At 38.5% G+C, this 21,418-nt stretch overlaps 1 protein-coding gene and 2 long non-coding RNA genes across 4 annotated transcripts in view; 2 read left to right on the plus strand and 1 right to left on the minus strand.

Annotated features, from left to right (window-relative positions):
• The first annotated feature begins 84 nt into the window (after positions 1-84).
• zfh2 (Zn finger homeodomain 2) overlaps positions 85-21,418 on the plus strand; it is a 130,231-nt gene continuing 108,897 nt past the window's right edge. Inside the window, exon 1 of the mRNA XM_069059167.1 lies at positions 85-241. The gene's annotated coding sequence lies outside the window, so the exon portion shown is untranslated. The remainder of the gene's footprint in view (positions 242-21,418) is intronic.
• On the minus strand, positions 5,352-5,822 carry LOC138138940 (uncharacterized). The gene is made up of 2 exons (XR_011162163.1): positions 5,613-5,822; positions 5,352-5,559 (listed from the first exon to the last, which is right to left on the minus strand). It is a non-coding gene; the product is annotated as an uncharacterized lncRNA (long non-coding RNA).
• On the plus strand, positions 5,860-7,136 carry LOC138138931 (uncharacterized). Of its 2 annotated transcripts, XR_011162160.1 has the most exons (3): positions 5,860-6,097; positions 6,147-6,241; positions 6,291-7,136. It is a non-coding gene; the product is annotated as an uncharacterized lncRNA (long non-coding RNA). The 2 variants fall into 2 exon arrangements; XR_011162159.1 differs by having other exon boundaries at positions 6,147-7,136.

A 21,418-nucleotide genomic window follows, 5' to 3' on the forward strand; every position in this document is an offset into this window, starting at 1 on the left:
TAACTCGCCACAGTTACTGAAATATTTAATGTAATTTCGCATTATTTTAAGTCGTTTCATTAGAAACGTAACCAAAACAAACAGATCCACCGGCGAGGATCAAGTTACCGGCTCGTTTTCAGTTTTCAGTGTTCGGTAAACATGTGAACGTGCGGCGCGTTTCAGTGGCGTCTCCTGAAGAATCCGCCCCAGAGGTTTGTACCTGTTGATCTGTGCGCAGCGTGGACGCCGCATACTTCAGGTAAGTCGTCTCGGGGGTCAAAACCGCCAAGTATTTTTAGGCCGTGTTTACGGAGAGGTTTGTTGAACCCGCGCTGAAAAATTTTTCGCCCGCTCTCGGGGGCAGGGCGGCCAAAAAAGGCAACGCGGCGGCGGCGCTAGTACAAAACGGCACGATCTTCGGGAGTGACGTCGGGGATGGCGTCCCTCAGGACTCTGCGCCCGCCCAACAGTCTCACGTTATTGCCGAGCTATTTTTAGAACACCCTACACTTAGCCGTAACTATGCTGAGATTATTTTAATTTTAGTTACCGCTTCTAAATTTGATTTTTCTCTACAACACTCTTTAATTATACTGGTGACGTAACTTACAGCCAAGGCCCGCTTCGTAGTATACATTATTTATACCGAATGATTTCGAATTAGAACGCAGAATATTCCACTGTCGCGCATAATTGAATGCAGATAAATTGCGACCAGCTGAAGTGCAATTATCCCGACGCACTCTCTTTTCTTCGGGAGGGCCTCCATAAACAACCCATTGCTAATTGGGATGGTTCGACGAATTCGGGATTTATCACCCGATTTTTCGAAAATCGCGCGGCTTGGCAACGTGTCAAAACCTACTGTTTTATCGCCCGTCGACTCTCATTCGATTTTTCGAGGTTTACTGCCCAAAACGCTACAGCCGTTTTACTATTAATTATTTTCTACATTCGTTTACGTCCAATCAGTGGAAAACGCCCACGACTTGGCAACGGCGCAGGGCGACGCATGACTGGCAAAAGAGGCTTATTAACTTTTTTCAACTGCTCCAAAAATTTCGGCGCCAATCAACCACCTCTGGAAATCTTTTTGCAAATCTTGTCCTAGTCATTTTTCGAACAAATCTTATTTTTCAAAAAACATTTCCATTTTGGTTTTTCAAAATACTCACCATCCACTTCAATCTGTTTTGTATTCGATGGAACTGGTGCGTCCAAGAAAAATTCCATTCTTTCTGAGTACCCTGAAAGACGTATTTCCAAAAATGTATTTTTAAATCTAGTACTACAACTTGCAAAGCTTTTGAAAAGCAGCTTCTGGTACTCTCGTAACAATTAACTATTTCTCTGAGACCAAACACACCTAGAAACTGTTTTCAAAAAGTCTGTGGTGTGGAGAAATAATGAAGTGTTAAGTTTCTGGTACCATTCTAGACTATCTTTGCATTGGTTCCCCAAAACATCAACTGGAAAGGCTCCAAAGAAGCCTCAATCGTCTTTTTCCCTGCCCTTCTAAATTGCCAACCTTTGACTGAATTAATGTGTTTGGAAACACCCTGTACTGGGCCTTAGAATCTCGTAGACTGTTCAAAAGTACCCTTTTTTATTTTTGTAAAGAGTCTCTATACTTTTGGGCATCACAATCACAACAAACTTACCTGATGCTCAAGAGATGATGCAAGATATTATTAACAACTCACTCCAAAGCCCACGGTACTTATTACAATTCTTCATAAAGCTGCTGCAATTCTTCAAAGAGCTGCTGTGGTTCCTTAACAGAAATGAATCATCACCAAGTGAAACCTTCTTAAATTAAAACTTATTGGACTGGTGCAAATGTCTCTCAATATTCTGATGTAGTACTTTTGAAGGACCAAGTACGAGTGTGAAGAGTACTTCTTCTGTCATTCTTCAAAGAGCTGCTGTAGTAACAGAAATTAATCGTCACAAAGTGAAACCTTCTTAAATTAAAATTTATTGGACTAATGCAAAGGCCCCTCAAGATTCTGCTCTAGTACTTTTGAAGCACCAAGAGTATTTCGTTTAGTACGCCTTGTAATATGCATTGGACAGACTTATCTACCAGATTTGGTCTTCAGAGAACTTAAAAACCACCTTGGTGGTACTGATTTACCAATTTTTTCGCAAGAGCAGCAAAGTACCGCAGCTTCATGCTTCATAGTACCTGACAAACTTATTTGCCAGATTTGGTCAGAAAGCTTAAAAATCACCTTCCTGGTACTGCGTTACAAATTTTTCCCAAGAGCAGTGAAGTACCGCAGCTTCGTTGCACCAATTGCAGCAGCTTTCAGGTGATTACGGTGAGAAATAAAACTGTCCAGTGAAAAAATTGCAATTGTGTTGGTCTGCTGCAGTTGTAATTTGTACTTGTGTACATTTATCGCCTGGAATTACCAACACGAAGGCGCCATTACGTTTTTATGAAAATTTTATTTTACGGAATGACAACCATAATGAACAATTAACCTGTGACATCGCATTTTACAAATAATTACAAAATCGATGATATACCTATCAACAGTTTCCTCTTAATACGTTTTAAATCCAATATCTAATAGATGGTACTATAAATAATGCAGGATTTCATTATTACACCAATTACATCATTGTCTTATTATTTCATCAACTCTATTGATTTGCGTTAGTAGCGTCATTATTGGTCAACGCCGACATGAAATATTTCCGACCTTTCTATTGAATTCCTGCTTTCCTAGAAACCTAGGTACTACTCAAAAAAATCGAATTTGCACCAGGTCAGTATTTTTCCAATTTCTGATCTAATTCGTCGCTGAAAACGTCGAGAGATGACGTCTTAGACGCGCCACCAATAAAAATCAAACGGTGTTAAATCCGGAAACCTATTGTTACTTTCATAGTTTCTCTTTCTTCGTCGGCTCACATGAGACATAAATACCTAGAAGTGATTAAAAAGTACCATTAATTCTTGTTTTAGACACAATTCAGTCGAGATTGGAGAATTAACTGGTTCATAAATCCCTGAATTGTGCAGGTCATAAGATAATTTTAGTTTCTTCTAGGTTCTCGGTAATTGTTGTCGTGTTGCTCATCGCCACGAATTTTTAAAAGAGTTTTTTTTTCCGGCCTCGATGCCGTGCCCCCTTGCGTAATAAGTCTGTTGTTGCTCTGCGGAATGTCGTCCTTTTAAAACCATTTCCTCTGCGCTTATCTGTTGGATCTTTCAGGGGCCATTTGCATCGTCCGCCGCCCCCGCCGAAAGCAAGAAAAATCCGTTCGGCACGGCAGATTAATTCGGTCGTCGGTGGAACCGCCGCCGTAACTCTTGTTGTTTTTAATTGTTGGCGTTGGAGTATTTATGGCGTGGAGGAGTGTGTTCGGAAGCCTCGACACATAACTTACGGAGGAACGCGGACGTATAATGAATTAATTCCCATTGTCGCGTCCAGGGGGCAGCGTGACGTCACAGGAGAGGGCGCTGGCGGCGGTAATCAAGGAGTTCATTAGTCACCGGAGAAGAGCGATTGCTTGCGCTCTGCAGAGGTTTCGCTAATTAAACACTGTCGTCTCGGACGCAACGCAACAAATTAACGTCGCGTCCGCGTCGCGTTTTGCGCGCGGGGTCCGGTATGACCCGATAAGACAACGAAACCAGTCTGACATGTGTATTAGTGTAACCGGCCCAGAAGGGGTTGGTCCGGGGGTATTTAATATGCGAACGACCCCCTCGACCGGCATTAATTAACATATGTCCGAGGGTCAGCTGCGATTTAGAGGAAGCCGGCGTTGATTGATGCGCCTTAAGACCGTAAGGCTTAGGGGCTTGTTAACGCACCGGCCGCCGTGTCGAAGGGATCAAGTGAGCTGCACCCAAAACAAAAGAACAGCCGGTTTTTGCAACAGACGGCGACATGGGAACACGTCGCCTTAGATATTCCGGGACGCTTTTTTGTTTTATTCAAATTGGAGGACAATCAGAGGCCAACGGACACTGGACGAAAGGACAGCTGGCCGATGCTTAATTGCCAACGTTGCTTCAGGGGAGGGGACAAACAAAAGAGATTTACAAAGGCAGGAAGCTACATGATCTACTCAAAAAATCAAAAGATCTATTATACCCACAGCTTCGGGAGGGTGGGTTCAGGTGCATCTTCGCAACGGAGCTTTTGCTCTTTCCACTCACAGAGCAAACTCTTTCACATGAATCTCTGTCCATAATCTTTAAAAAAGAGATGGCTCTGATATATGAAAACTGACACTAGTTTTGTCAGTTTAGTCCTACCAGGTTTTTAATTTTTTTCATTTTTTCAATGTGTTTATTGCCTACATTTATTTTAATTCTCCTTTTCACCGCTGTTATTCTGCTAACGTAGGACCTTCTTCCAAAATTAATATTTTTTCAAGGTTTCTAAGCGTAAAATACAAACGAACTATAGTCCGTTCATCGAGACGAGTCATCGCCCCAAAACAAAGTCACATGGTACGATTGCCGCTGAGTTCTTACAAGAGCAGTTTACGTAAAATTTTGAAAGGTGGGAACATAGATATGTATAAATAAACCAAAACTAAAAATTTTATTGTAAACTTGGAACAAAACATTCGAAATAAAGAAGTTTCTCAATGAATTTGCTTTAGTTTCTTCATATAAAAAAAATATGGAAATGGAATAAGCTTCTGACGCTTCCAATTTAAAAAAGGAGTCTTATCAAAGTATTTAATTTAAGCGAAAAAAAGTGAAATAGTAGTCATTTACGATACAAGTGTCGTAATTTCTCATTTAAATTTTTATGAGTGAATATTTTTCTTTTGCTCGAATGTAATGCTCCAAAAATCAAGATTTATAAATATTTCCGTCATATCAATTAAGTCGACTATGTGCAGCAAGTTGATGGAAAAAATCACCTCTCCTCAGTTTTTTAGACTGTGTAGCAGGTCAAAGTGCCACTATTCGTTTTGGCCGGGGTAGGAGGCCAAGAGGTCCTACTTATGCTCGCGGGACAATAAGATCGCTGTTCGAAGATCAGGAACAAGCAACACAACGCACGGCATATGACGTCGCGACGCGCCCACCCTGCCGTAACCTTTTTTGGGGACGCTCATTTCGAAATAATTCAGTTTGTTTGTGCCGTCAGTCAATTCATTTTGAGTTTATCGGTTCAGGGTTCATTTTTGTTTATCGGATCACTTTCAGTTTTATTTCGGTTTCGCTTTCAGTTTCACTTTCGGTTTTCGTTTGTTTCTTTCGCGGTTTCTTTAGAGTTTTCATTGTAGAGTCTTTGTGCCAGCCAGTTTTGGGGCGGCTGGAATCACACATGTTAGCCCCTAAATTTTAGGCTGAGGTGGCCTCACGCCTCTAGGCTGTCTAGCTGCGGCCTATCTATTCATCGTTCGCTTTTTTCTTCTTTCTCCTTTCCTTTTCCTTCAATCCTTCCTCTTCTTCTTCTCAGCTCGGGTAACCGTACGGCAAAGTTAATTCCGATTCCCTTTTGTTCCCGTGACTTGCCGGAAAGTTATCTTCTTCTCTTCTTTTCCCTAACCTTCTTCCTTCATCCTTGTGGTGTCCAACCTTTTGAGATCCTGCGGGAAATTGCCGTCAACATCTATCGTGTGTTACGCGTGGACTCACCGACACATTACCGCTTCGACATCCGGATTTTTCGATCGGTGAAGTCCAACGTAAACAAACCGGCGCCATGTTCGACCATCTGTCATTTAGCGTGCAAGTGTAGGATCGCCGGAAGTTGTCATCAAGATGCGCGGTCAGTACAATAACCGGGACGCCTTATCGCCCAACGGAATAAGGTCCAGATCTTTCGGGTTGATCTCCTAGAGCAGGGGGTAGCCAAAAAAAAAAACCGATCGCGAGCGGAAATTAAAGAGGAACTCGGTCGGCGACCGCCGAGCGGGCGGCAGGTGCCGCAAGTCGCGAGCTGCGAATCACGTGCGTGGCGTTCGGGATCCGCAATCATCCCTGTGGGTGGATTGCCGAACGCCATGGCGCTTATCGTCCGGCGCTGCCAGCCTTCGGGGCCGTCGAGGAGCCCGAAGATTTACCGTTTTACCGTTTACCGTTTTGCCGTGGTCGAGAAACCCCTCGTCATCTAGCGAGATAGAGGTAATTATCCTTCATTAGCGAATTCACTTCACTAATTTTCGTCCGTTAGGGGTGGTTCGAGCCAGATTACCGTTACCGTACCGCGAAGGAGAACCGGAAAGTCCTCCTTCGAATTATCGAGAAGCAACCCCTTTCAGCGGAAAGGTAATTACCGAATCGATTGAGTTTCGCAACACTAACGACAATTCGTTAGGGGTTGTTCTTTAGGGTCAGCCGGACCAGTCATCGTCATTTGGGGCGATAGTTCGAGCCAGGAACGTTGTTCTTTAGGGTCATTCGTCGCCGCGTCGCTTTTAGGGTGATTGTTCACCAGGACTATCGTTATATGGGGTGATCGTCGCCACATCGTTCGTCAGAGTGGTCGTCGCCAGACCGCAAACCGTCCATTAAGGTCATCGGACCACGTACCGTTTCACCAAGGACTAAAGAAAATCGTCAAGGTCACACCACGTTACCGGCGTAAGATAAGTCGCACAATTTAATTGCGGATTTGCGAAAAATCAAAGAACGCCTCAAATATCCCGCTTCTCAATATTTAGAACCGTTTCAATTTGTAAAAATCTCGCATTTCAATAATTTCAAATTTTTAGAAAGACTTCACAAAGCTCAAGTTTTCAAATTTCACATTTCAATTATTAGTAGCAGTTCTTCTACTTCCAGTAAATTTGCAATTTTTTCAATTATAGAATCGATGTTAAATTAACGTTGTAAATTTATGAAAGCAGAAGACTGCGCTTCATTCTTGTTTCACGCATGCAACAGATTTTCCTTTCGTTTTTTTTTCATCGGAGTTGTATTAATTTTAAGTTTATTCACAAATAAGTTACAAGGTCACCTGTAAAGGAAAGCTTTCTTGATAAGACCAGAATAAGGTATTGAATAAGATCATTAATGTGAACTGGTTCGAAATTTCAATTAACAAAATTACGTAGAGTAACGTTGCCAATTCCACGGACCAGTGCACACTTAAGTAAGCATTTCGAATTTCCTGGACTGTTGGACAAAAATTGAATAAACCAATTATTTAATTCGCAAGGAATTAAGTTCTTTCGTATTGACTCCGAAGCATCCGAGAAACTGAGCACTTGTCCCGGCAGCTGGACAAGCTTAACAACCAGCTCAAGACAATAGCTGCCTGGCGCCCATTTTTTTTATAATCCGAACCCACGCCCTATGCCCCGAAAACCCCCTGAGAGCCCGGAGCTGTCACTGGCCAACTTTTGGTCACAACTGTTACAGTTGTTCACAGTGTTATTAAATAAAAATCTTCACAGGACGGTTCAGATTCTCTGTCATTATGATGTTCACTAACTGAGACTGAAGAGAAATAAATGTCAATAATCTACTGCGATGTTAACAACTCCACTAGAAACAATACTGCTTTGAGAAACACCGCGCGTTTCAAAAAAGTATGGTCAAGAGCGTCTGTGAAAAACAAAACGCTGCTTTACATAATTACGCATAACCACACACTAAGATTCAAATAACAGTGAATTTGCCTGTGTTGGATGGATCAACGGTAACTCATTCACATAGGAACCGATCTCAAACCAAAATAATTTTTGATCTTTTGAACGATAGTTCACGGTGGATGACCCGAAGCACAAGTTTGCAAATCTTTTGTTTTTCAAGGTCACTCTTGGGCATACATTTTTTTAAGCATATGGTACTTTAAACTATTGAGTCTTCCTTTTAAGCAAATGGATTAATAAAACATTATTGAGATTGTCGCTTTAATCTGTCGTTTCAACACAAAATGTCAAATCTGGACAAAAAAAATTTGGGAATGTCTAATAAAAACAGCTTTTTTTTTTAATAATACTGAAGAAGTAACTGAAGAAACGCATTTTATAATGAAATATGTTTTTCTTCTTTCTGGATTGATAATGCTAAAGTGTCACTTATTTACCATCTGACGAGCTGACGAGCGGCAGATAAAGTGATTATCTCCGCTGACGAGCGGCAGATAAAATAAAGTAGCTAAAATCATTTGAAATTCCTAACTCAAATTTTCACAAATTCGTTTCTGAATCTGACTTATTGAAAGCTGATATTCATATTTTACTGTTTGTTTTTTTTTTGCATTATTCTTCCATTCTTGCTCTAATTCTTGCCACTTTTTTTTACACTTTTAATTTCTTCGTCTTTTCCATTTTTTCCGTGACTTTTAATTATTAACGGACTGCCCCTCGCAGGAGAGCTTTTGGAAGCTCGAAAAAATTTCGTGCTTCGGAACCCGGTTGCATCCCGGAGTAAATCGTGCCCCGGTGCACTTTCCCGCCCTTTCCAATTTGCCTTTTCGACTTATTAAGCTCCCGGAGCCAGCCGCGGCCCTGCGTGCCTAAAAGTGGAAGCATTTTGTGATTACTAAGCAAACATCAACTTAATTAAACTAATTTGGCTGGCGCAGCCAGCTCCGTCTAATAAATGTAATTAGGTTTATTTGCTCAAACAACTGCTACCCACTGCGAAAGAATTAAGCACTAGTTAAGCAGCGACGTCGAATTGAGCGCATTGTTGGCGAAATTGTCCGATTTAATTAGGCGATTAGCGGGATCGCGTATGCAAAAACCCATGGAAAAAGTAATTGCCCCTCGTCCGCAATTCGCCGGAATCATTTTAGCGGCGGCATAATTTGTTTGGGCTGATGAAGGCGGCGTTGTGGGAATTGATGTGACTTTAATCAATGGCTGATCACCACCTCCGAAGAGAGGAGAGAGAGCTAACTCAATCACAAGTTTTCACGATCCACCGCGGTCACATATTTACCCGCCTAATAGATATCTATGTGTATTTGTGTGTGACGTAATTGCGACGGGCGTGACGTCACATCCGCAGGGCCGCAACACCGAAGACGTCCCTCGCACACACGAAACTTTCACACCTGTGTCGAATTAACGCCCTAGCTTGTCGCTGACACAAGACCGGATCCGCCCTACACTGCTACTCTGATTTCGATTTTTTAAATATTATCTGGGAGAATGTAGCGGAGACGGCCCTGCACTCGACCGCCAATCATCGAGGCCAACCGAAAACAAAAGAACCACGCCGAGGGTTAATTGGCACCGGGATAAAGGAGTGAACGGTCAGCGCTGGAAGAAAATACAAATAATTAACATCGACGGTGGTGTTTGCTCACAAATAGTCCAATACGTTGAGTGAACGAAGAAAACAAACATTTCTGATAGGTCTAATTTAATTAAGTTCCACTTTCATTAACGCTTATTAATTTGTTTGCGGGTCGGGATTAATTAAATCGGGAATTTGTGTTGACGCACAAGATTCCAGACCGCTACACTGGAAAGTTTACGACGACTGTGTCAATTTACACGTGCCTAATGCAATTTTTCCGGAAAATGGCATAATTTGCGGTAGTGTAAATTTAGACCCAGTCCCACAATCTCGAGACCGTTAGTGGCAATTTACATTTTTTAGGTGGCACTAGATAATTTTAGTGTAAATTTACACGAGAACACGTGACTGAAAATCGACCATCTCATTTGAAATACATTAACAATGTGGACTGAATTTATGACAAAAGCTTCAATTTGCAACTAATGTAAGTTTAGTGGAAACTTACAAGAAAAGTCATCCAGTAGTGTAAATTACGAAGTAATATTCGACAAGCTATTGGTGTAAATTTACATTTTTTTATGAATACGTATTTAGTCTAAAAAGAGCATGTGACTAAAAGTTAATCATCATTATAATTAAAACTGATTTTTAATGTAAAATGTAAAATGACAAATGACAGTTTTACACAAAAACTGCAGCATGTAGGTCCATTTAACATGTTTGTAAAAGTTTCAGTAACACAAAGTACTTACATAAATTAGATATAAATTTAACATTTATGTAATTTTAAAAATGTAAATTTACATCAAAAAATAAATTTGTGTGGTTCTATTTTAGTTTGCAAATTAATGAAATTTTAGTTTGCAATTTGTATATGATATTTAAATAACTAAGAAAAATGTAAATTGACGACAAAAAAGTAATTTGTGTGGTTCAATTTTAATTTGCAAGTTGGTGCAATTTTACTTTGGAATTTTACAATTTTACATCTTTCCCTTGACATTGTGAACCCATCTGCAAATAATTTCTGCTCCATCTGAGTCCGAAAGCATCTCCCCAGACTCGTTTCACCCAAAATTCGCTCAAATTTGCAACAATGTACCTTTTGGTGCAATTTAACAGCAGGGACCAGGTGAAACTCTTCTTCGTGCAAATTCTCTCTCAACTCCGGCGGTGTTCTAGATACGGTCAGTTCTCATGTTCTGCCTCCTTCCCAGGGGCAATTTGTGGCGCAATTAGCACGTTATGTTAAATTATGTACGCGGAGTTAATCCGTTTAAATAAGAAGGCAGTTAAGTTTGTCCATTTGGAACTATCCGAGATGATCTTAATTGCCGTCATGATGCCTTAGCGTGACATGACGATATATTTAATTCACCGCTCTGTGAAATTAATGTAAAAATAATTGTACCTAAAACAGGATAATTACACTCATTACTATGTGTAACGAGACAGGGGCATACCATGTAAATGCCGTCAGTAATAGAAACTTCAACCGGAATATTTTATTGTGAGGAGCGACGAGGAAATCTGGTCGTATGGACGGATTTTCGAAATGTGGCGAGGTGTTGGCAGTGCTGTGGGAGAGTTATTGGCACCGTGGACTTGACCCGAAATGAGAACGGTGATGTTGGAGCCAAAAAAGACTTCTTGCACAACGATCACAATTTCTAATTCTCATTCAAAAACAAATCCTTTAAAATCTGTACCAATTGCAACAACAAATCTGTCATTTTCTAATCTTCTCATCAAGAGGAGTGAATGTTTTCGAAAATTGCTAACTCACTACTTATTATTGTTTACAAAATAAGAATTAAATGTATATATCTAAATCTGTCATTTTCCAATAGGTATTGCACATGACGATCTGAACCTGTCATTTTCTAATAGATATCGTAAATGACCATTTTACAATTTTTTTTCACAGATCGTAAGTCTTCCTTTTTGCAAACAATGTCAATCATGTAAAACACTTTTTAGAAGGGACCTGTCATTTTCTATTTTTTTTTGTGTCATTAGACATTTCCCTGCGGATTCCTTATACTCTATGTATTTCCATTCATTCTGTCATTTTATTTTGTTTCGTCATCGATTAGAATTACCTGTCAGTTTTCAGTTATCGTGAATTTACACATTTCACACAGTTTTTATATAGATTCTAGGAAATGATGAACACAGATGCATTGAAGATAAAAACTGTCATTTTATCAATCAAATACAAATCGCCACAGAATGTTGTCATTTTCCATTTATATCGGTGCAGAACGTACACAGAATTATTGAATGTAGTCCAAAATGAAAGTAGAAGTCTTTCTTTGTAAACAACGCCACACAGATGATCTTCTAGAGACTTTTACTTTACACAGACTTGTCATTTTCTAATTTTTCGTAACCTCGAGAATGTCTCCTCGTTTCGCTTCTCTTTGTCAATTGAATAAAAAATTGTTGCTCAATCATCATCCTGTCAACCAACCAGTCAATTTCGCATCGATTAGAACTCTCTGTCATTTTTAAATTTAAGGATTTACTCTTGATCCCATATTTTCCTAACAAGCTCCATCTTGTTTTTCCCAGTTTTCAGTCTACCATATTATCTGTGATTTTGCTTTGTAAACAACATCATACAGATGATCTTCTAGAGTATTTTACTTTACACAGAGTTGTCATTTTCTAATTTTTTGTAGCCTCGAGTATCTGTCTTTGTTTAATGTCACTTTGCTCACTGAATATTTTTTTTGCTCAATTTTCGTTCATCCTGTCAACCGACCAGTCATTTTCCCATCGATTAGAACTGCCTGTCATTTTCTAATTTACAAGTTTTCTCTTGCTCTGATACTTTCCAAATAAGTTCCATCTTCTCCTTCCCAGTTTACACTCGACCTTCGACAGCTACCGCATCTGTCATTTGCTAATTTGTAAAATTTTGCATCGATTACAACTCTCTGTCATTTTCAAATTTATAGATTTCCTCTTGATCCGATATTTTCCTAACAAGTTCCATCTTGTCTTTCCCAGTTTTCAGTCGACCATATTATCTGTCATTTTGCTTTGTAAACAACATCATACAGATCATCTTCTGGACTTGTCATTTTCTAATTTTTTTGTAACCTCGAGCATCTCTCTTTAATATCACTTTGCCCACTGAATTTTTTTTTGCTCAATTTCCATTCATCCTGTCAACCGACCAGTCATTTTCCCCTCGATTAGAACTGCCTGTCATTTTCAAATACAAGTTTTCTCTTGATCTGATACTTTCCAAACAAGTTCCACGTTTTCCTTCCCAGTTTACACTGGACCTGTCGACAGCTACCGCATCTGTCATTTTCTAATTAGTAAATTTACACTTGCGTCCGACTCATGTAAACAGTCTGTCGCCAGTTTACACAGACTACCGTGTTTGCGGCGGAAGTGCGACCGCCCCCGTGAAATTTTCGGCGCAAACTGTGCCCGCGATCGCTTCCAATTAATCCCTCGGTGGTAAAAGAGTAAATGGGGTTTGGTAATTTTGCGTCTGCACGTCTGTGTGTACCGAAGTGTGAAGTAACGTCTCGAATCTATCATCAGGCATACACGCCACGTCAAACATAGTACAAAAGCCGGTGGTTATTTCTAGTGGTACAATAAAAATTCGATAATTACATTGCTATTATATTCTTTTGTTCTATCACTACAATTAAACCAGGTTGATGGATTTGTCAGGAACTTAATGAGCACTTTCGTTATGTAAAAAGCATTTATTTCGCCGTTAGGGCACGCCATGTCGGTCACAGTTTTTCTCTACCGGTACATGAAGAGAACCACAGAACCATATATGCTAATTAGATTCTGCGTAATTACACTCATTCTTGCGAGAAATTAGCGCACGGAGAACGGTGCACCGCAAACGGAACAGAACATGGGAGAGTTTGTGCGGGCTTGACCCCAGCTTTTCGTTCACATCTTGGCACACACGGCGGCGGTTTGGGAGCGGCGTTTAATCTCCGTTTGGTGTCGCCGCCTCGGTTTTAATTAAGCGTATTTTTCTTGCCGACGAATTAATTTGCACGTCTTTCGCGAGCTCTTTTTAAGACAATGGCGGTACCTGGCTCCGGCACATCGATCGTCACATCCCCCGGACAAAGAACCATCCCGGAAACTGTCGCTACCACGGTCCGGGTCACGTGTGAAATTAATAAATGTACACGCCACCGCCGCCGTAATTAAATAACTAACTAAATTTACTTCTTGCATGTCGCCCTCGAACCCGATCTCCAGAAAAACGGAAAATCGATACGGAAGGGGCGGCGGGTGGCGGGCAACTTTCAAAAAGTCAACAAACAAATAAATAAATGAAATTTGGATTATATTACATTAGAGTACGGTAGGGGTATTTTACTGCGCGAAAACTAGGTTTGAGGCACGAGGCGGGGCCGAGTACCTAAACAAGAAACGTCACAAACTGAAGCTTCTAGAGTGCAGCTTTCGTAAATCAGTGTCTCAGGTGAGCTCACGCAACAACAAATGGACAGCTTTAGCCTTTATCGTGTCGGAACTAGCGATTTGCATAGCCGCGACTTAATAAAAAATGGTAAACCGTGGGTAAATAAAAAGTGCCCTTATCGACGAGCCCTTAAGTCGAATTTTCGATTCCTCCCCTCGCCGTGATCTCGATAATCTGCGAGATCTTGCAGGCGCCCCACTAATATTTCCTCGCTTTTCGGTGTTATTAAAGCAACCGGCAATTAAATTCGGCCTAACGGCTCTCCTTATCTCTGTAATTATGAAGAGAGAGTCGTAGGTGTTATTAAATAAAATCACACTGTACACAATCACACATATAAAAGCTTAATTTGCATGAATAATAACGAAAAATGCCATATATTAGTCGCGATAACGATCTACATGGAATATCGGAGCAGCGGCCCAGTCCGGTCCTGCGAATCGGTCCAATCGGAACGCGACCAACGCAGGGTTGGACCGGAGCTTTTTTCTAATAAGCTCGTCGATGGTCGTGTCAAAGTTATAGTGTTTTTTGTTCCGCAACTTTATTACCGTTGTTTCAGGAGAATACGCACGAAGGAATATTATAGGCGGGAAATTAAATACAAATTAGAGCTTTTCGGAAAATTTACCGCCGAAATAAGGAAAATACGTTCAGGGGTTAACGTAAAAAAATGCAAACAGGATTTCGGTTCAGAAGAAAATATGTGTCGAGGACAACGAGAGTTGCTGCGGTCGTGCGTGTAAACTTCCCACTTGTAAAGAAAAACTAAAGCTTTACACAGATCTTGCAAGTTCCCGTGAAACTTATCAAGAGTCAAAAGAGGCAGCGAAGAGTCAAGATTTTTCTTAAAAAAGCTTCTGTAAAGATCTTGAAAGAATAATTTTTTGAAAATTTTGCATAAAGTGGTCTGTTGCAACAAATCGTTGCAGTAAACGTGTCGTTTTCGTTGGGGTTTCCCCTTCCCCTGAAGATTTCTGAATCGCAGCACGTGACCTCGTCTCCACACACATCCACACAAACACAGTCCGCTTTCCGTTTATTTGGGGTTAGGCTAAACAAAAGGTCCGTCCAGACGTGCGGCAAACACTAACAGCCCACGTAGGGGTAATTAGCGTTGCGTGACCACCAACTGATTAAAACATAAATTACTAGCGGGAGGAAATTATTTTTGACGTGTTCGCCTCGGGGTTGATAGACGAAAAAGTGAAAACCCCACCGGTCTTTTGTCGTAGATTGAAAACCGTAACGTTTATGCGAATATTAATCGACTGCTGCACTACTTATCACTAATTCCGTAGCGTGAATCAACGGCGATGGCAATTTGCCCGAAAACACAAAACCCGAATGTTTCATTATTCACACTGGATGCGTGTATGTGTGTGTGTACGTTGCGTCACGTCCGGCAATTAGACGGATTGTTCATTAGTTGAATGCATCGATAATTAATGCGGTCGACATGTGCGGATCATGGTTTCAGGTTTTGTTTGCGTTGCGTTGCGTCACGTTGCGTCACGTTGCGTACGAGGGATGGTTTACAGTTTCGGGAGGGAAACAGCAATGGCAAGTTTTCATTTTTCTCAACAGTCTAAATGCATTTTCGTTATTAACGTTATGCGGCGCGTTACGTCACTCGCAGTGCTTGCATTATGATTCAGTATGGATTAGCTGTGCATAATTGGCCAAGTTACTCAACCTAATTATTTTACAAAATTATTTAACTAATCGTTTTCATGTTAAAATTATTACTAGTTGCATAAAAGAATAAAACAAAAACAGAGGAAACAGATTTCATTATTAATTAATTCAATGAATGTCAAAACATCGATCAGAAAAGAATAAAAAGGAAAACCTTGTCACCAATTTTAAAGCTTTTTGAATTTTTTTCAAAATATGTATGTAGGTAATACAAATTTAATTGATTCAAATTTCTTTATTTGGAAATGTCTTCGACTATAATTCTCAAATTTACACTAATTGTGATTTTTTTTGGGTACGATTTTACAAAATATTATTATTTTTTGAAAATCCTCTTAAAACGAACATCTTTCTGAAAATTTACAAATATGTGTGTCCTTAAAGACTGAAAAAATTGTATCTTGGCACACTTGATGGTAACGTTGCAAATAATAATATTGATAAAATTTTGAAAATTTGCAAAAATTGGACGAGTACCAAGTATTTCAAAACTGTCCAAATTTAAATGTAATAAGTTCGGTCTGATTCTTTTGAGACGTTTTTGATTGTAAACTTGAAAACAAAAAAAAATGTGAGAAGATCTGTCTGGTATTTTAGCGCCACCCTGTAAAAGCGCGGCGCGTTTTGGACACGCTTTTAGAAAATAATACGAATTAATCTTGATTCAAATTAATTTTTTTCTTTGGAAAACTCTTCCAACGACTGCAGCAAAATAGAGTCAATTTTGATTTTTTTTGGGTCCGATTTTTCAAAATATGTACCTATTCCTATTTTTCAAAAAACTCTTTACGAATACGTTTCTGCACATTTACAATTATGTATGTACCTAGAAACCAATAAATTGTATCTTGGAACACTTGAGCCAAACGTTATAAATATGTAATAATAATTTTGGAAAAAATTTTGAAAATTTGCAAATATTTCAAAACTGTCCAAATTTAAGTGTACCTAATAAATCCGGTCTGATTCTTTGGAGACGTTTTTGATTGTAAACTTGAAAACAAAAAAATCTGAGTAGATCTGTCTGATATTTTAGGGCCACCCTGTAAAAACGCGAGTGCGTTTTGGACCCGTTTTTAGAAAATAATACGAATTAATCTTGATTCAAATTAATTTTTTTCTTTGAAAAACTCTTCAACGACCACAGTACTCAAAATTAAGCCAATTAAAATTTTTTTTTGGGTACGATTTTTCAAAATATTCCTATTTTTCAGAAAATTCTCTTAACGAACACATTTCTGCAAATTTACAATTATGTATGTACTCAGAGATTGAAAAAGTTGTATCTTGGTGCACTTGATGCAAACGTTGTAAATAATAATATTGATAAAATTTTGAAAATTTGCAAATTGGACGAGTACCAAATATTTCAAAACTGTCCAAAATTAAATGTAATAAATCCGGTCTGATTCTTTTGAGACGTTTTTGATTGTAAACTTGAAAACAAAAAAATCTGAGTAGATCTGTCTAGTATTTTGGCGCCACCCTGTAAAAGCGTGAGCGCGTTTTGGACGCGCTTTTAGAAAATAATACGAATTAATCTTGATTCAAATTAATTTTTTTCCTTGGAAAACTCTTAAACGACTGCAGCATAATAGAGTCCTATTTTTCAAAAAACTCTTTTGACGAACACGTTTCTGTAAATTTACAATTATGTATGTACTCAGAGACTAAAAAAATTGTATCTTGAAATACTTGATGCAAACGTTGTAAATAATAATATTGATAAAATTTTGAAAATTTGCAAATTGGACGAGTACCAAGAATTTCAAAACTGTCCAATTTGAAATGTAATAAGTCCGATCTGATTCTTTGGAGACGTTTTTGATTGTAAACTTGAAAACAAAAAATTCTGAGTAGATCTGTCTGGTATTTTGGCGCCACCCTGTAGAAGCTCGAGTGCGTTTTGGACGCGTTTTTAGAAAATAATACGAATTAATCCTGATTCAAATTAATTTTTTTCGTTTGAAAACTCTTCAACGACTACAGTACTCAAAATTAATCATATTTTGATATTTTTTTTGTGTACGATTTTTCAAAAAAGTCTTTTGACGAACACGTTTCTGCAAATTTACAATTATGTATGCACGCAGAAACTAAAAAATGGTATCTTGGCACACTTGATGCAAACATTGTAAATAATAATTTTGGCCAAATTTTGAAAATTTGCAACTTGGACAGTTTCCAAAAATTTCAAAACTCTCCAACTACAAATATAATAAATGTGATTTAACTCTTTTGAGATGTTTTTGAGTGTATACTTGAAAACAAAAATATCAGAGTAAATTTGTGTGATGTTTTAGGGCCAGCCTGTACAAGCGCTCGCGCGTTTGGACTAGTTTCATTAACTAATGAGATTTCGTCGTCCTTAATTAAATATTTAATCCGGCCTCGTCATTTTTAAATGAGATTTGTTAATTTGTCACGTCCGCATGATCCTGTATTGTTCTTGATGACAAGCGCCTTCTTTAGAAATTTGCTCGTTGTCAAAGTGCGAACCGTCTTTTGTGGAATTCGCGGTTTGTTACAATTAGTGTCAGACCTCGGATTCCTCATTATTATTAGTGCAACAGCCGTCGGTTATAATTTGGAATAAAGTTATTGTTATGGTTTTGGATCGATTTAAAAATAAGATTGTTTATGAATGGCGGAGCCGCCAGAAGTCATTAGTGCGTTTATTTTGGTGGTCCGTTAATTGAAAACTTGTTAAATCGTGTAAATTAAATCGACGCCGGCCGACGTGCACGCAAAATAATTAAGAAATATGCTCATTAGAATATTTGCATTTGTGCCAAATTGCTTATTTACTGCTTTAAAGTATTTTTATTTTTACTAGCGCGCGCTGTAAAATTTTTACTTCTTTATTTTTAGTAAGTGAGCAAATTTTCGTGCCGGTAATATTTTATTAATTCGTTTTGCTCGAAATAAAAAGGCGCGATTTCGATCGGACCACGGTGAGTCACGCCGACCGCCATCTTTGGTTTTGTGTGCGGTCGTCGTGGTGGCTACGATGGGCCCTTCGGGATGAGAGCGGCGTCGCGACGCCTCCAATTATGATGATCATAATGCGACCGCAACATCCATTAGAGTTGGCACCGAAATTCGCGGCGTCATTAATTTGAGGCCAAGGGAGCGGGGCTAACGGGGCCACATTCGATTACGCTTTTTCAGACCAAAACAAGAAAAAATATTTCACTGCTGACTTCCAGATGGCCTTTTCAAGCCGAAAAAGTACAAACAATCACGTCCAAAAGACCAAACTCATGCAAATTAGGCCACAAAAAAATGTTTTTGCAGGTTCACCCTGTATATGTGTGAAATATTTGGTTGCCTACCTTAGACGACCAGCAGTGACGCTCGCCCTATTTTGATTTCTACTCAAAACACTTTGTGTGAATAAAATTTAAGGTTTACGTTTTTCAAAAAAAAAAACTTCTCATCCAAAATTTCCAAAATAATTTTTGGGACAGCATGAATCATTTCTGGCTCACTTTGTATTAGAATTTCCCTTGATTTTATTTTATCGTCTGGATTATTGACAATTTTTGCCGCTTTAAATCAGATTTTGAGCATCACCCTGTATATGAGTTATTTGGTAATGTCAATTAAAAAATGTAATCTTCCGGTTTCCCTCCATCCGGGTCAACGGACGCAAAGGGTGGGAAAATTGTGGACCTCTGTCCCATCCACCAGAAGAACAAAAATCTGTTCACTGGACCATTGAGATCCGTTCCGCAGATACTCGCCAACCCCTGTGTCACTTTTTTTAATTATGCAAAACTGAAGAAATCCTCGTGTGGGGTGAAGTTCAACGAACCGAAATTGGGTCGTTCGATTTGACAAGTGTGGTAGTTTCCCCAGAAAAGCTCTCCCAGCCGAATTCCGGTGGTTCGAATCGGACCGACGCGGTGGACAGATGCAGGACTTTGAAGACGTGGTCGTCATTTACGGGGTTCAGTGGGGGAAATTAAGCAAACAAATTGGTTTTTTGTTGTGGGGGGCCTCACAATGGGTCCGTTTGGGGAGATTTTCGGTAAGGAAAAAATTAATGTGAAGAAAAGTCATCAAAAATTGTGGAGAAGCAAAAATGAGGGTTTTTCCTTCCTCCACATTCTTCCATAAAATAATATGCATTGAATAGCAATGATAAATAATTTAAAAAAAAATAAAAAAAAAGATGATTTTTGTTTATTTCTTGAAGAACACTTGATTTAGAAATTATTTTGTTCTTTATTCTCTTGATTCTCTTTCTTACTTCCATCATCGAGAAGCTTTTTTTATTTTAATTACATTTCCAACACTCTACTATAGATTTATATTTGTTACCAAATGCCTCTTTCCCCAAAAAATTTACAAGAGAAGGTAATAATAATAGATAAATAAAAAAAAATTATAAACTTCTTTTTTTTTGTTCTTATCTCCTTAAGAGAACTAAATAATGTCAGAAACAATTTTGTTTATTATTCTTTTCATTCTTTTCTCTACTTCTACTAAGCAATTTTTTGGATTTTGATTATATTTCCGAAAAACTTTAGATCTTTATTTCCCATCAAATTCTTGTTCCTCAAAAAAAATTACACGAGAACTTAATTATAACAATAATATAAATAATAAAAAAATAAAGGTCTCTCCTTTTTATTTTTATTTTTAAGAGCGTTAACAAAGTTAGAAATAATTTTGCTTTTTATTCTTTTCATTCTTTACTTTATTTTCATTAAGAAGCTTTTGATATTTTGATTATTCCCAAAATTCTTCTTTAGATTTCTCACAATGTGTCTCGTCAAAAATTGACAAGAGAACTTAAAAAGAATAATAAATAGCGATAAATAATAATAAATGATTATAGATAATAATATGTAATAGATTTCCCTCTTTGTTATTTTTACCTCCTTAGGAGCTCTAAATAAAATTCCAAACAATTTTGTTCTTTATTCTTTTTATTCTCTTCTCTAGTTAATATTTTTATTTCCCATCGTCTTCTTGCTCAAAAAAATTATAAAAGAAGTTAATAAGTAACAATTACATATATAAATAATAAAAAAAATTATAGGTCTGTCTTTTTTGTTTTTATTTTTTTAAAAACACTAAATAATATTAGAAACAGTTTTGTTCTTTATTCTTTTCCATTGCCTTCTTTACTCCCCCAACATCTTTCTCCTCAAAAAAAAAATACAAAGAAAAAGAATAACAATAATGATCGCATTTCGAAAACTCTCCTTTAGATTTATATTTCTGCCCCTTTCGTCAAAAAAAATGTACAATTTTCATCGATTTGCTGCAAATCCAATTTTAACAACTTGAGAATTTTGACTCTATTGAGAATTCTATTTTTACCACCTTGACCAGCTCCCATTTTTCATCACTTCCTTATCTCTTTCTCTAAGTGAAGTTTAGCGAGCTCGGTTTATTTTTGAATGGTCCACTCTGCGGGGGCTGAGAATCAATAAATAAATCCGGGATTCCTGTAGACACCATTTACAAATCAATCGAGTGGCGTCTCGAATTAGTCCATTTTTAGTGGAAACCGGCACTGTGCAAACCGTGCCGGTCACCTCCAATAAGCGCTGATTTATAGTTCAACTTTCAATCGACAGTCACCCACGTGGCATTTTTCTAAATTTGAACAATAGCTAGTCGATAATGAGTGCGTTTGCCGTATTAGTTAGCTAGTTAGCTAATCGCGGTGAGCCGATTAGACGTGAAATGTGTAGCAATTTTCCATTTTTCCCGATAAGTACTGTTCACTAATTATTGAACAAGCTATCGAGTGGATAACGAGGAGCTTTTTTAATGTAATTGCTCGGTAATCCCCCAAGTTTGTAATTAGTTTGCTAGTTACAGCTCAACTAACTGAAATAATTTTATTAAGCTCGTTGTTTATTCATCGACTTCTGGAAGGCTTGACGTGGCACCGATCGACCAACAAATTCGAATATTTCGGCAAAATCCAAGTTGGATATGTCACTTCCGGCCGAACGATTCGCACCGGAGAATCGCCAAACACCGCCCAATGAATATTAATCGGACGCAAATCGGTCGCGTACGGTGGCTCGACAACGGAAATCACA

This window comes from Tenebrio molitor, chromosome 1 (genome assembly GCF_963966145.1).
Source record: "Tenebrio molitor chromosome 1, icTenMoli1.1, whole genome shotgun sequence".
Lineage (NCBI taxonomy): Eukaryota > Metazoa > Arthropoda > Insecta > Coleoptera > Tenebrionidae > Tenebrio > Tenebrio molitor.